General features: G+C 44.7%; 1 protein-coding gene and 1 long non-coding RNA gene across 4 annotated transcripts in view; both read right to left on the reverse strand.

Annotated features, from left to right (window-relative positions):
* Positions 1 to 16,172, reverse strand: part of PDE10A (phosphodiesterase 10A) — a 665,278-nt gene that overhangs the window by 593,218 nt on the left and 55,888 nt on the right. The gene's annotated exons all lie outside the window — the stretch shown is intronic.
* LOC108585654 lies at positions 5 to 10,165 on the reverse strand. Its single transcript, XR_001902262.3, has 2 exons — positions 890 to 10,165; positions 5 to 786 (listed from the first exon to the last, which is right to left on the reverse strand). It is a non-coding gene; the product is annotated as an uncharacterized LOC108585654 (long non-coding RNA).

Below are 16,172 nucleotides of genomic sequence, written 5' to 3' on the forward strand. Positions count from 1 at the left end.
AAACTTTCATTTATTTCATTTATTGATTGATTGTGCTGCTGCATGGCTCTGGGTCAAAAGACGGTAAAAAGAAATAAACAAAACAAAACAAAAAAACAGATTCCTTTTGGTCTTCAGCAATGACCAACAATTCTGTCTCTTTTATGTGGTGGTCACACTTGCTCTGTGGGATAAGGGCCACCCTTATTGTCATTAGAGCAAATTAAACACCACGCCCTCTGTTGACCCACCATGGACCACCTCCCACTCCACCATACCTAGCGCGCTCTCCCTCATCCAGGCCCCATGCCAATGGGGTTTTCTGTGCTGGAGGCAGCAGAATACCCAATGAAAAGTGGCTTAAATCGCTGGAATTCCGTGTTTCTCCTAAGACCTGTTGGGGTTGGGTAGTTCCAGGATTGGTTACCTCAGCAGCTCAAAAATGTCAGAGCTCCAGGTCAGCTTTTCCGAAATTCCTTTGGATTTCCTTCCACCGTGGCAACAGGGAGCAGTCGTTGCCAGCTCCAAACTCACTCCCTCCCACACTCAGACCCAGGGAGCAAGAGGGAGGTTCACTGCTCCTGAATCCCCTTGCATTTTAAAGAAAACCCTTCCCTAGGTGCTCCCAGCGGACATCTCTTCCTGCTCCGAGGCCAGGGCTGAATCACAGGCCCACACTGCATTCACTGCACCAAGAGCATGGCCACAGCTGACTTAGAGCAATTAGGACTCAACCCCGGACTAGAGAGCGCACATCACCTCCATCATCCAGGACACATGGGAGCTAAGCTGGACAAGGTTGGGATCCTGCAGGGGAAAGAATCAGGGAGATAAAGTGGCGGGAAAATTGTGCACTCCAGGCACCCCGCAAATGCCCCGCTCCTCAGGGGTGCCGAAATGGGTACTTTACTTCTAAGTCAGAAGCAGGGCAAATTTAGGGGAAAGACGTTGGCCTCTACCAGGGCAGAGCAGTATGCTATCGAGCTTCCTAAAACAGTCAAAAGAGGACATTAACTGAATAAAGTAAAAGTAAAAGAAGAAAAAATGGCAGCCAGGTGCTTTGTGCGGCGGAGCCCGCTGGAGGCTGGGCCGTGGTGAGTCCGGACCCGAGGAGCACCCCAGGCCGGGCTTTCCCCAATGCTCCCTGCGTCACAATCACCTCATCCTGCAGGCCCAGCTTAGCCGCCACCTCCTCTTCTGCATCCCAGAGCCCCTCACGGGGTCTCTGAGCCGGTGACGCTGGATCGCCTCTTTTCTTGCTGAGGCCCTGAGTGCAGGGCCCAGACCCTCTGTTCCTCCTGCTGCCCTGTGGTTCCAGCCACTGCCGCCCTGTCTTATCTCCCACAAATGGTTGATAAACACGGGACGTCCACTAAAATCAAGTCCCTTAATATTCCAGAAGGGAAAATAATTCTGTAACTCAACAATTCCAGGGTAATATAAAAAATATAGAGAGTAAATGTGATATCTCGTTTTAAAATTGCAGGAATTTTTTAACCACAATGGCCTAGTCATGTATAGAATTATCTAGAAGGTTACAGCACACATGGATGTATTTTTGTTTTGTTTTGTTTTGTTTTAATAGACCTTATTTTTTAAGAGTCAGGTTCACAGCAAAATTGAGTGGAAAGTACAATGAGTTTTCATATGTGCCCTCCCTCTCTAGAGTGTATTCTGAAATTATCAACAGTGTTTGAAAATATGGGTAATGTAAATATAACACATGTTTTCAGACTTTAAAGAAAGTTAACATTATACTTGCCTTATTTTCAAACCAGAATATACAGTAAACCACCATTTGATTTATATTGAATTGAGATTTAATGCTATGGGTACTTAAATGATTATAAAATTGTGCCGGAAATCCTTCTCTCCAAACAATAATTATTTAAGCAGCCAGTAGTTCAACTGAGATTTACAACTATTTTCACAGAATTGCTTGAATGACAAACTGATTTTTGTACTTAAGTTGTTGCCTTTTAAAAGTAGATTTTGATATTGCTGTTTTGTGTACGTGCCCATAGTTGCACATAAAGCACATTCGTTGACGTTCTTGAAACCAATTTGGCTATGTTTTCAGATATTAGAAACACATTTCCAAGAAAAATGCCCACCTTATTTCTCCTGCACACGTCTCATCTCTGGAGCAGGAGCAGGCGAAGCCCTCTTCCCCTCAGGGGCGTCAGTGTGGACCCCTGGGAAGTTAATACTACTAGCAAATGACAAAAACTTTCGGATTGTCTTTGCGGATGTGTTTGCGACCTGGTGATGAGCTACAGAAGACTGTTTTTAATGGCAGATGATGGGAAATCTGCTCTCACCAAATGGCAAAAGCATAAATGCAAATCACATTTTTCTGGGGAGGGCTTTGCACCCACAGACTCAGTACATTGTCAGGGTGTAAAAGCTGATTCTATTCTTGAATAAATATAGAGAAGATAAAAGAGGTCCTGAATCTTCCACACTTACCCATGTAATGATTAAATCTTTCCCTTCCTTTTGGCTTCGTCAACAAGCCAAGCCGGTTTCATGCCTTCACGGAATTCTTCCGAGATGGCAAGTGGATCATCATCAGGTCCTTGTCCCGTCACCATTTCCCATTACAAATATGATGTCTACCCATCAAAAATAGGAATGTATGCACTGTCTCTTGGGGCAGGGCACTCTGTGTGGCCTCACTGGGCCCACCACATGGGGACTGGGCATGCAGGCACTACATGCCATGTGCATATGTACTCATGGCTGAGCTGCCCCAGGCCCACCTCCATCTAGGGGATAAACTTGTGGCTTAGTTAATAGCAAGATTTTGGTATTCCACAGACCACGTTTCTCCTATCTGCCCAATCTTTCCACTCTCTAGCCTGGAGTCAACAAACTTTTTCTGTTAAGGCCAAGTAGTGAAACGTTTAAGCTTTACATGGCACCTAAAGTCTCTGCTGTATCCTCCTTCTTGTTCTTGTTCTTCCTCCTCTTCCTCCTTCCCTTTGTTTTTCCATTCACAGCCCTTGGAGCATATAAAAAACATTCTGAGTTTGTGGCCTGTGCAGAAGTAGGCTGCGGCCTGGATGGGACTGCTGTCTGCAGTCTGCCAACCCAAGGAAACCGTTCTAACTTATCTTTTGCAGTCCTGTTTTAAGAGCTATAATCATTTATTTGCTCTTTATTCTGATCCTCCCAACTTTCTCTGAACTTTATCGTGCACATGAAAGCAAATGCAAAGTTCCAGTAGAAGTCAGATGGAAGCAGAACGTGCCCTTCTTGATAATTTTCAGGTGCATTGTGTTAAAGAGGATAGCTCCCTGGTGCCCACCCTTCATATGCCTTAGAGTCTCTGATTTTATTTGGGGGGTATGGCTTATGCCATTTCATATTGTTAGACATATTCTAGTCACCCTAAATCACTACTATACTCTAGTCAGCAAACTACTATTTCCTTTCTGCCCATTTTATAAAGAAAGTTGTATTTAAATGCAGTCACACTTAGCTGGTTACAAATTTTTTTGGATACATATTTCTGTGGTTGCTTTTGCTGTATAATGGCAGAGCTGAGTATTTACAATAGAAACTGTATGGTCCATAATTACTAAAAAATTTCTGCTGGTCCTTTACAGACCCCTGATCAAAACTACAAACCACGATCAAGGACGTACATTTAGCGTTTAGTGAACTACTTTCACTCAGGAGTTCTTGCCCCTACTCCTTTCAAAAATTTAACCTGATCATCTTCTACATCAGTAGTACTTTGTTAATCTGGAGAAAGAAATAGGTTGTAGTAAAATGATCCAGTTATCTTTAAGAATGAGACCATTGGTCTTATTATACTGTGGCATAAATGCTTTGAGTGACAATCAAGATGCTTATCTTCTAAGACTGGACTTACACATACACACACACACACACACACACCCCTGCTTACTATACATTTCAGGACAAATATAAAAGTCAGCAATGAGTCATACTTAACTCTTCTATTTTGAAATTAATAAGAAAATTGTGATGTTTTCACTGCTTTTCCTGTACCCATACCTCCCTGTATCTTTCTACCTCAATCTTTCTATTTTTTTCCTGAAATGCTGTTATTTGTTTGTTCATTTACTTGCTTCACTCTGAATAACACACTAGACTATATTCCATGGGTTAGGGATTTTATCTTCTACCACTGTATATCCATTATACATTCCTGGACCACAGTAGATAATAAATAGTAGTTAAATAAATTCATTCTTATGACACAAATAGCACCCTCTCCAATCTCAGTGTGATCTCCTCCAAAATTTGCTTGGAGGAAGGAATCTTAAGTGCTCACAAAAATGTGAAAATACTCTAAAGACTCATTTTGTCATGGCTCCAAAGGTCTTGACTCATCCTCCTGATGTGCACCCAGGCCCCGGAAATAGGGGGAGCTTGTTGAGGGATGGAAGGGCTGAATGACCCACCTACTGACCTTCAGGTCTGTGTACCAAAGCAGCACGAGATTATGAATTTCCCCAGTGCCAGCCATACCCCTGACTGTGTTCTGGATTATCTCCAACAACTGGGAGTTCAAAGCCAGGGTCACTAGGTTTCAGCTGCCGGTAGACTGCACAGAAACAAACTTCACTTTGGAGGAATGTGCATCTTAGATGGCCAGTTTGAAGGGTACAGAGAAAACAACCTGTTCTTGTTGGAGATGGTGGTTTATTTATTCAGCAAATATTTATCAAATACATAGGCAGGGATATCAGGGAACAAAAATGACAATGATCCCCACCCTTGTGGAATTTACTTTCTAGAGGCAGTAAGGCCAGATAATAAACAACAACATCATAAATTTTAGAATCATTGGGTGTGTTAGAAGATGATACATGTGACGGATAAAAGAACAGGAGAAGAAGGATCAGGAGTGCTGGGGATACAGGCTGACATTTACACAGGCTGGGCCAGCTAAGCTCATGAAGAAGGGTAGCATTTGGGCACAGATCGAAAGGGGTGAGGCAGTGATACCTGGAAAGAGGCTGTTCCAAGCAAAGGGAGATCCTGTGCAATGGCCTGTGATGAGAGAGGGCTTGGTGCATTCCAGTATGAGCATGGAAACCCGCTGCCATCACAGTGAGCCCAGGGGAGAATTGCAGGAAGTGGGCGCAGAAGGGCAGGGCTACACCACGTAGGGCCTTGTGGGCCCTTGAAAGAGACTGGTTTTCCCTTTGAGAGAGATAGGGAGCACTGATGAGCTCTGAGCTGAGGAGTGAAATCCAACTAATGTCATGAATGGATTGCTCCTGCCACTGCTGGGATTAGACTGCAGGGTAGAAGCTGAGGGGCCAGTTGAGAGGAGCAAGCTGGGTGCATGACGTCGGTGGGATAAATCAGGCTAGGCAGACGTGGAAATCATGAGATGTGAGAGGATTCTAGATGTATCTTGAAGATTACTGGGCCAGTCGGATTTTCTGAATAGATCAGATATTGCGTGTGAGAGAAAGGAGTCAAAGACAACCTCAATATTTTTGGGATGTGCAACAGAAAGCATGGGATCCCCATCAACTGAGATGGGAAGGCTGAGATTAAGAAAAAAATATGCAATTTCCAATATCATTGAGTAAGTTTGGTCTTGATTGCCATCAGAGTATCCCAAGGCAGCAGGACTCCTGTGGCCAAGTCCAACCACTTGGCTGCACACAGAGTCTAATGAGTGAGCAGGGTCACCCCATCAAAGCCAGACCTTCCCTTTCTGTCCACTCCTCTTAGACAAAGTGGTACAAGCACAGCTGAGGTACACAGCAGATGGTTCTTGCTGGTGCTACTTGGCTGAGGTTGCGTGTCTTAAAGTTAAGAAGCAAAACAGTAGACAAAGGGATGTTTAATATTTTGATAGTCGAGATATTCATATGGAAAGTGACTCATTTCCTTTTTTCAAGAAAACTAGGACAATCTGTTTGGTCTCCAACTGGTCAAACAATGACTCCCTTTTTCAATAATAGTAAAACTCCTCAGGGTGGCATTCTGAAAAAGCATGTGGGAGGTTATGAGAATGTAAAGGTTAACCTTAAGTAACCCAGACCATTCCCATGAGCTCCACACGTGAGTCAGAGTCGGAAAGAAAAGTGCCCCGCGGATAGCGCTGTCCATACATAGATAGGTCTGCTTGCAGATGTTTCCTCAATCTTGGAAACCTTCGGTTGAGTCCAATGAGTTGCTAACAAAAGGGTTCTGTCAGGGCTGCATGCAAAGAGAGCCTAAGCCACCTTCCGGGGCTTCCCTCCCCTCCATGACTCCACATTGTGAAACAAGGATCCCAGCGAATCCCAAAGTCTACACAGAGGATGACTTTACCTCCAAGCCCTGAGATTAACGTAGGTCAAAGTAGACACCTTCCAGGCAACAAAATAGGGAAACACCCTAGCCCACTGAAACGGGTCCTATTAACAAAGCACTCTAAGGTAGAGAAAGGAAACCAAGATGCTTTGCTAAAGCTCAGTGAGATGGGAGCAGAGATGAACAATGCAAACGAAAATGGCCCATGCTCCTAATTAGGATGTCACAAACACGATGTGTCTTTTTCCATGGTTAGACAAAAGTATTACAGAAGCAAAGGGCTTGCTTTCATCAACATACTTACTGACCAGTATTAAGCATAACTATCCCTGGGAAATAGACTTTCAAAGTACAGACAATTTCTTAAGACAAAACTCTGTCCGTGTCTAGCTAGAAAGAGAACTAGGCCTATTCCAGGTGTTCAGAGGAGGGACCACATCATGGCAGATGACAAAGTCCTGCTAGACAGATACGTGTGCCATTGATAGCACCATAGATAGTAGATACATTGGCTCACAAATATTTTGGGACAGGGCCCTGAGCAATGCTAAGACAGGCTGGACTGCAGGGGTGCCCCCTCCTTAGTTCTGTGGCAGCCAGAGAAGGCTCCTGGCTGTGGTTGGGAGGTGACGGAACAGTCAGAGCATGTGAGTCCTTCATAAAGAGAGTTTGTACTGGGGTCTTCTTAACAAGAGGATCCATTGCTGGTTAGGATGCTTTTACAAAATTATCTCAATGAACATGGGAAGAGGCTCAGGAAACAGTTACACAATTTGGGATTATACTCCTACTATATGACTATTACTACTTTAAAATTAACTGTGTTTTTTCTTAAAGAAAATTGCACAAATTTAACTGGAAATTTGTGCCAATTCATTTTTCAGAGAAAATATAAAATGCATTCTACCCTTGAAAGTGATTTTTAGTTCTCAAACTTCAGCTTTAGAAAGAATAAGACCAGCTTTTGCCTGTAATCCCAACACATTGGGAAACAAAGGCAGGAGGATTGCTTGAGGCCTGGGGTTCAAGACCAGCCTGGGCAACATAGCAGGACCTCACCTCTACAACAACAATAACAATAATGACATCACAAAACTTTAGCTAGTTCTAGATACAGAGTATGCTATCACATAAGGAACACCTGAATTGGATAGAAGATCTCCCTCTGTGGGTATAACTCGTTGTTTCCTTGTTGGACAGAAGATCTCTCTCTGTGTGTACAGTTCTTGGTTTCCATGTTTGACAGAACATTTGCCTCTGTGGCACAATTCATGGTTTCCATGTGGATAGAAGCTCTCCCTCTGCGTGTACAATTCATGGTCTCCATGTTGCATAGAAGATCTCCCTCTGTGCTACAATTCGCAGTTTCATAGTGGGACAGAAGATCTCCCTCTGTGGTAGAATTCATGGTTTCCATGTTGCGTAGAAGATCTCCCATAGCACGACGAACACCAGAGAATACTAGTGGTGGGGGCAGGGGTGGGCCAGCATCCTGTAGTAGAGAGGCAAAGATTCCCCTGAAACAAAGATCCTATCCAAGCATCCCTATGCAAAAAGGACCTCAACCAAATCCTCACACCTTATATGGAAATTAGCCCAAAATGGATCACGAACTTAAATGTAAAACATAAAAGTCATTAGAAAACATTTAGAAGAAAGCATAGGAGAAGCTCTTTGGGACCCAGGGCCAGGCACAGTTCTTAGATTGGACACCAAAGGCGTGACTCATTAAAGAGAAAATTGATAAGCTGCACCATGTCGAAGTTAAAAGCATGTGCTGTGCAAAAGTGTCTGAAGAGATTGAAGAGGCAAGCTACAAACTGAGAGGAAATGTTGGCACACCTCATATTCACCAAGGTCTTGAATCTAGACCCTATAATGAATTCTCAAAATTTAATAGAAAAAATGAAATGGGCCAAAGACATAAACAGCTGCTTTGTTGAAGAGGATAAATGGCAAATAAGCGCATGAGAAGACCTTTAACACCATCAGCCATTAGAAAATGCAGATTAAAGCCTCAATGAATATCACTATACACCTGTCACAATAGAAAAAATAAAAAACACTAGCAATAACACCAAATGTTGGTGCGGTGAAGAGAAACTAGATCACTTGTACACTGCTGGTGGGAATGTAAAATGATACAGCCGCTCTGGAAAATAGTTTCTTATGAAACAAACCGTGCACTTACCCTAAGACCCAGTAATTCCACCCCTGGACTGCTATGCCAGAGAAATAAAGGCTTATGTTTATGCAGAAACGTGCACACAAGTGTTCATAGCAGCGTTTCTTGTAATAATAAAAAACACTGAAAATAACCCAAATATTGTTCAGTGGGTGAATGGCTAAACAAACTGGTATGTCCACACCATTAAATAGTACTCAGCGACAAACACACAACTTGGATCACTCTCCAGAGAATTATGCTGAGTATAGAAAGCCAATCTCAAAAGACTACATAGTGTATGATCATTTTAATAACATTCTTGAAATAGCAAACTATTGAGAGGTAGAACTAAAAAACAGATTAGTGGTTGTCAGAGGATCATGATGGGAGATAAAAGCATTGGCTGTGGCTGTTTGAGGTCAGCAGGATGGAGACTAGTGATAGAATTGTGTTGTATATTGACTATGCCAGTGGTGGTCAAACAATGTTTCACATGTGATAAAACCACATAGAACTAAATACACACAAATGAGTGCAAGAAACATTTGGGAAATCTGAATATGGCGGATGGATTGTATCAATGCCAATATGTTGGTTGTCATATCAGACTGTAGTTATACAAGATGCAGCCATTGGGGGGAACTGCATGAAGGGTATATGAGGTTCTGTATTATTTTTTACAATTGCATAAAAATCTTCAGTTTTCTTAAAATAAAATTTAAAAAATCTTATTCAACAGAAAATATGCAGTGTACTTGTTTATCTCTCTGGGACCCCAGTTTTCCAGCTGTTTTCTGCCTGGAGCAACCCTGGCAAGGTGAAGTGAGTGACGGACCAGCAACAGTGGCTGATGGTGCCATCTTTGATTTCTTCTGCAGGTGAGGCCCCAAGCCAAGGCAGGACCTGAGATGTTCACTGATAAAGCCAGTTCTAGTAAGAAGTCATCCGTCCTTGCTTGGAGCTGTAAACCATCCCTTCTTACCTGGCAACAAACACCCGTTAGCCACATTAATCTAGAACTAAATATGTATGTGTCCTTTAGTGTTGAGAAAACTCTCCTGTTTTGACTTTTCCATAGTATTTGTGTCCATGTCTAAATTCTCAGAGGCAAAAGTTCTATTTTAAATGGAAAAGTCAAACAAAAGAACAAAATGTTCGATTGACCTTTAAAGACTTAGAGTTTACAGTTAATTTGGAAACCCTAGCTGTTAGATTGGACACACCCTATGTTCACACTCTCCCTGTGTGTCCCTACACTGGATGACAGGAAGAGAAAAACAAGCCAGGCTTCCAGCCACTGGCAATTAGAGCACAGCATCCAACCCGAGAAAAATCAGACTTTCCACCCAATCCCACCCAATGCTCAGCATCAAAGACGTGTCAGACAGGCTGGGCTCTGCTATCCTTGGATGACTTCACGGGTCACTGCAAAGATCTTTAAGCCTCAGAGCTACTGAAGGTAATTCTGTTTTATAATGAAGATGTACTTTACATCAAAAAGGATTTCGTTTTCTAACGGAAATATGTTGCATTTCTATAGATTTTGCAGTTGCATGTAAAAAACTTGGGCGGGGTGGGAGAGGGGTTGCTTGGAGTTTACTAACTATAGAAACAAACATGGAAGCATATTAAGATTCATTAAAAAGCACATGCTATGTTCTCACTTATAAGTGGGAGTGGAACAATGAATATACCTGGACACAGGGAGGGTAACATCCACACTGAGGCCTGTCGGGGGGTGGGGGCTAGGGGAGGGATAGCATTAGGAGAAATACCTAAGGTAGATGACAGGTTGATGGGTGCAGCAAACCACCATGGCCTATGTAACAAACCTGCACGTCCTGCACATGTACCCCAGAACATAAAGTATAATTTTAAAAAAGCATATGCTAGCCCTTAAACTACCTGAAATCCATCCTGAGAAAATAATGAAGTATGCCTATCAGGATTTAGCCATAAGGATATTAGTTACAACGCTGTTAGAAACAGCCTAAAAGCCAACAACAGACTGATTAAATTATTTGCAATTATATATCAGAATGATCATATAGAACTGTTTTATTAATATGGAAAGATAATCACAATAATGTAAGATTTTTAAAAGGCAATTTTTTAACAACTGAACATTGTTTATGGAAATAATATAAATGTGTAAATTACTATGCAGAAAGTTCAAAGAATATACACAAAGGTATTTTATGTGTTGGTCTGTGGGTAGAATAGGGGAAGTCTTGTATTTTCTCTGCTTATATGTCTGTATTTTCTCATTTTTCTTTCATGAATATTATTAACATGAGAATGACATATGTGTGTGTGTATGTATATCTATATACGTATATATATCTATATATCTATATACGTATATATATCTATATATCTATATTTGTAAATATATATCTATATTTAATATTTATATGTAATATTTATATATAATTATATATACACTATGTATACACTATATGCATTTAAAGTAAGTATGTTAAAGCCCTAGCTTCATCACACTCAGAAGTAGGTAAAAAGGGGGAAAACATGGGTCCTGCATGGGCATCCTCAAAGGTACCTGTTTAGGGGTCTTCACTGGAGTTGGCGATGAGACCTTAAAGTTACCCTGCATAAGACTCATTCTTATTTGCACTGTGAGCAGATTGACCAGAGAATGAGAATAAAGGGGGTTCATGAAACCCACATGGGGCTGAGGGAAGAGTCAGTCCTATGTGGTTTCCACACAACCTGCTGGACCCACTCCAGGATCCCAGGGAGCCCTCAGATCAGCAAGTGCTCAGACGCCCACTGTTTAACCACCAGCCATGGGGTGTGAGCTGCTCAGCCCCTCACACTTGACTTGAGCTGGTCCTCCACCCTTGCTATTCATCTGGAACGAAAAAATAGCATGTTCTCAAAAGGCCATGGCGGAGCAAAAGGGGTACATTTCCTGAAAAGTATCCACTCTACAGGAAATAAAAGGCAAAGCTGTCTTCATATTTGAAACCTGGTGGTGCCAACATCCTGGCTGCTGATGACTGACATCTGGAGCACCTCTGACTCCCTCACATCCCCTCTCAACCCAGTGCACATCACTTAGTGCCTCCTTCTGAGTGCTGGGACCTATGGTGGGCTCTAGGAGCTCAGAGAAGAATGCATTTTTTTCTCAAGAAGCAATTGCTCAGGCCCGACTACACTGTGTGTCCCCAAAATGTATTCAGGGAAATGAATGAGAATGAGATAGGATCCTTTGATTGAGAAGTTTCCAGTGCAGTCTTGCTGGAATGAGATGAAGAACTAAACCGTGCTGCACGTTAGAGCCATACGGGTTTCCTTTCCATCTGAGCTCTTCCCCCAGAAGCTGTGTGTCCTTGGGCAAGTGAATCAGCCTCTTGGAGCTTCTGACCCCTCATCTCTAAAATGAGACCTCCTGCACAGCGGGTTGTTTGGAGGACAAAACTCATGGCCAGGCACACAATAGCATTCAACAAGAAGTGAATTCAGTCCACAGCCTCACATGTGGGGGGCATTCAGTAAACTGTGAATGACGTGGTTGGTACAGAAAACAAAAGAACTAAAACAAGATGCTTGTAAATCACGCAGGAGTCCTCGAGTGCCGGTCAGATTTGATGATGGTGTGGGGAGTGTCTGGACACGGGCAAGGATCGAACATAGGGTTGTGCTTTTTCTTTACTCAGATGTGTTTGTTTGTTTCTGAGAAATGCAGAGGGGATACCTAGGCAGGGAATATTATTTCTCTTGCCCTGGCATTTTGGACACATTCCGTACATGAGCTGGAATGATACAACATTGCTGTGAAGGCCGTCAGAAACATTACGACCACTCAGGTTGGGCCAGGCTGCCCACGGGACCCCGAGTGACCACTGTGTGGGGCTGGATGTGTCCCATGCCCCAGCTAGCAGCCCCCTGGATGCAGGGCCTTCAGTGCCACTAGAAAGTCATGAAGTCAAAAGCATATTTTCTTAGAAGGATCCATTCCTACCAGATTTGGATAAACACAGCCAACTTCACGCACAGGAAAATCTGACCCAGCCCATGGCATGGGCACTGCAGTTGCCCGTCACCTAGCATCAGGCTGGGTCAGAGCTGCTGTCGCCCAGGTGGGAAGAGAGTGCTCCCTACAGACCAGGCGCATGTCACTCCAGGCGTGAGGATGGCAGGTGGGAAGAGAGTGCTCCCTAATGACCAGGCAGCATCACTCCAGGCGTGAGAGCAGCAGGTGGGAAGAGAGTGCTCCCCTGTGATAGGCACACTTCACTCAGGCGTGAGAGGCGGGTGGGAAGAGGGTGCTCTGTGACCAGGCACGCACTTCACTCCAAGTGAGGCAGGTGGGAGAAGAGTGCTCCTAATGACCAGGCACACTTCCTCCAGGCGTGAGGTGGGAAAGGGAGTGCTCCCCTAATGACCAGGCATCCTCCAGGCGTGAGGGCAGCAGGTGGAGAGTGCTCCCTAATGACCAGACACACTTCACTCCAGGCATGAGGATGGCAGGTGGGGAGGTTCACAGATCCCTGAGCCACTGATGAATGAAGCAAAATGGTTTCTTCTCCATGTTCACCAGGAAGCCTAGAGCGTTATGAGGAGGAAGAGCATTCATAGCCCTTTCACCTCCATTGGGGCTGCCAAGGATGCCAGCAGGGATCTTCATGAAGAAAAGAAATTAGGGACAAGTGGCCCAAGAGAAGAGAGAGGGTGTGGGTGGCCACCCAGCAGACAGGAAGGAAACACTTGAATTTCCTTCCTCTGCGTGCGTTCTTTGGGTCTATGGACCTGACCAACTGGATCAGAGAAGAAAAAAGATAAATAAGGAAAGAAAATTAACAATGTGTTGTTTCCCTGCTAAGTTCCCAGTCCACAGAGTCGCCTCGAGTTTCACAAGTCATACTTTTTCCTTAAGTTTCGTTTTCTTCACAAGATACTCAAGGTCTGCCTTTGTCAATATTCCAATAAGCCCACTCCCTGCACGCCTTGCCCAAAGGCCGCTGATGAAAACGCTGGCTGTGCACGGAAGCAAGTGGCAGAAAGAAACAGATTCCTATTCTTTCATAAAGCAACTTACTTGCATTCAGAACACTGCAAGTGAAAAATCCTGAGCACTTTAATTGCCCATGTTAACGAGGGCCGAGGCTGTGAGGGCTGGAGCTACGGGGAAGGCTCCCGGCTCACTGACGCACAGGAAGCATCACCATGGCTCTTCGCAGCATCAGGAACTGGCATTTCAGCCTGGCGCAGCCCGGAGCGTGGGAAGCCACTGTGGTGCTGATGAAACTGAGGGAACAGCAGGCAGAACCCGCCAGCCCCGTGAAATACGGTGAGACAGCACGGAGCATTGGCGATGTCTGTTAGGAACCCTCCGGTGTCCCTGTACCTCTGCAATATCAGATGGGGACCTCGCGCATTTCAAATATGACTTGATTGTGGAAAATGATTGGTCTATCTCCTCTTCCATCCACTTTTCCACGGTGGTCTCCTTCCATCCTTCAGGCCTCTGCCCAAGTGCAACCACCTCGTGCATCTTTCTTGCCAGCCTAGCTACGGAGGCAGCTCTGACCGGCACTCATGAGCACCTTGCTCTGTCCCTTGGCTGCTCTCATTATTATTTGACATCCTATCTATTCATGTGCCTCCTCAGTGTCTGTTTGCAAGAATAGATACCGTGTCTGTCTACAATAGTAACTGGCATATAATAGGTGTTCAACACCTATTTATTGAAAGACGAAAAGGAATAAAGTAGCCATGGGCTGCACTAGAGTAAACAGACCCTGGTGTTGGTGCTTGTTTGCACACTTGTCCTATGCTCACACTTCATTCCACAAAGGATTCGAGGCAGAACTGATTCTGTGATTTGCCATAAAATTGTATTGAGTGCCTATTATTTGCAGATGTGAACATGAAAGAAGGTGGGGAATAGCGAAGGTGTTTAAGGTGTCGAAGTGCTTTTCTATGGGCAGCATGAGTTCCTTGCAGCCTTCCAGAGTCGCCGCTGACATTTGTATTCCTTGTCTCACACCTCTGGGAGAAGGCAAGGGTCTAGGTGGAAGAGGTCATCCATGAAACGGCTGTATTGTAAAGAAACAAAATAAAACAGACAAAGACCCAACTCTCCTAGGGGCTGTCTCCCCAACAGTCACTTCTCCTTTCCAAGCGTGGTTGTGATCCAGCGTGTGGGGCCCTTCTCCTACATCCAGAGGAAAAAGCTCCAGGAGGTTGTTGAGAAGCAGGAACGAGAGAGAACAGAGGTTGGGCTGGACCACCAGGAGACCACGCCCTCTGGCTCTCATCAATGACATGTGGTAGATGACAGAAAGGTCAGAGTCCCCTCACGAGACAGAGGAGTGGAGGCACAGCACAGCTGTGGCAAGTGCAGGTGAACAGTCAGAAAAGCAGAAACCATCAGGTTAGTGCCGGTCACAGGAAATGCAGCCCCACACAGGGAACGATATACGGCCCTCTGAAGGGTCCTCGAAGCATGGCTCAGCCCAAGAAGTCCAGATCTTCCTGCCTTCTGTCTTTGGTGGAGACTCATGAGAAATACCAGCCTAGGAATGGCACCAGCATCAAGCCTTAAGGTTAATAAGGCTTTTTAACTTGGTTACATTTTTTATCTGTGTTCTTAAAAGTTGGAACAGAATAGTGTGGACAGCCAAAGTTTTTGACGTGTGAGAGCTAGTTTTTTTTTTTTTTTTTTTTTCAAGATGAAGTTTTGCTCTCATTGCCCAGGCTGGAGTGCAATGGTGCAATCACGGCTCACTGCAACCTCCGCCTCCTGAGTTCAAGTCATTCTCCTGTCTCAGCCTCCCAAGTAGCTGGGATTACAGGCACGTGCCACCATGCCTAGCTAATTTTTGTATTTTTAGTAGAGACAGGGTTTCACCATGTTGGTCAGGCTGGTCTCGAACCCCTGACCTCAAGTGATCCACCTGCCTCAGCCTCCCAAAATTCTGAGATTACAGGCATAAGCCACCGCACCCAACCTAATTTTTGTATTTTTAGTAGAGATAGTGTTTCACCATGTTGGTCAGGCTGGTCTCAAACTCCTGACCTCAGGTGATCTGCCCGCATCAGCTTCCCAAAGGGCTGAGATTACAGGCGTGAGCCACCGCGCCCAGCCTGAGCTGAACTTTTTGAGGGAGAACTGGTTTTGAGTTTCCAGGGGACTTAGTCTTTAAAGACTCAGGACATTGGTGCAAGAGCAGGTGGATGGCAGGTTGCCCCACTCCAGGTATTCCCTTCCGCAACCTCTCCAAGGAGACCAGGCAGAGTTCACCCAGGGCTGGGGAAGAGGCAGGACCAAAGAGGAGGGAGAGAGCCAGGCAGCAGTGGGCTCCTGAGAGAGGCCTCTACCCTGGGCTGATTCCTGGTCTGGGGAGGCTACCGGAGATGACAAACCCCTCCCCAGGTTTGTGGATCTGAGGACATTAGGAATCTTCCCTGGGGAGCACTCAGGAGGCAGCAAGTCTTGCGGTAAAGTCCCCTCTACCTGTGTGGCTGGACAGCAGAAACAGCAAAAATGGCTTTTCAGTGTGTCTAGACATGAGAAGACCCAAATCAGTCCCTGTGTTGTCAGTGGGCACCAGGCAAGGAGGAGACGATGAAACATCACAGTTTCCAGAGAGGGAAGAGAATTGGCTGAGAAAAGCTTGACGGACCCACAGGAGAGAGAAACTAAACCCTACTTCTCTTTTTAAGCACCTTGCCTGGTAGCTAGCATGGCACATATCCGTTCATTAAT

The sequence above is a fragment of the Papio anubis genome, chromosome 6 (genome assembly GCF_008728515.1).
Source record: "Papio anubis isolate 15944 chromosome 6, Panubis1.0, whole genome shotgun sequence".
Taxonomy (NCBI): domain Eukaryota; kingdom Metazoa; phylum Chordata; class Mammalia; order Primates; family Cercopithecidae; genus Papio; species Papio anubis.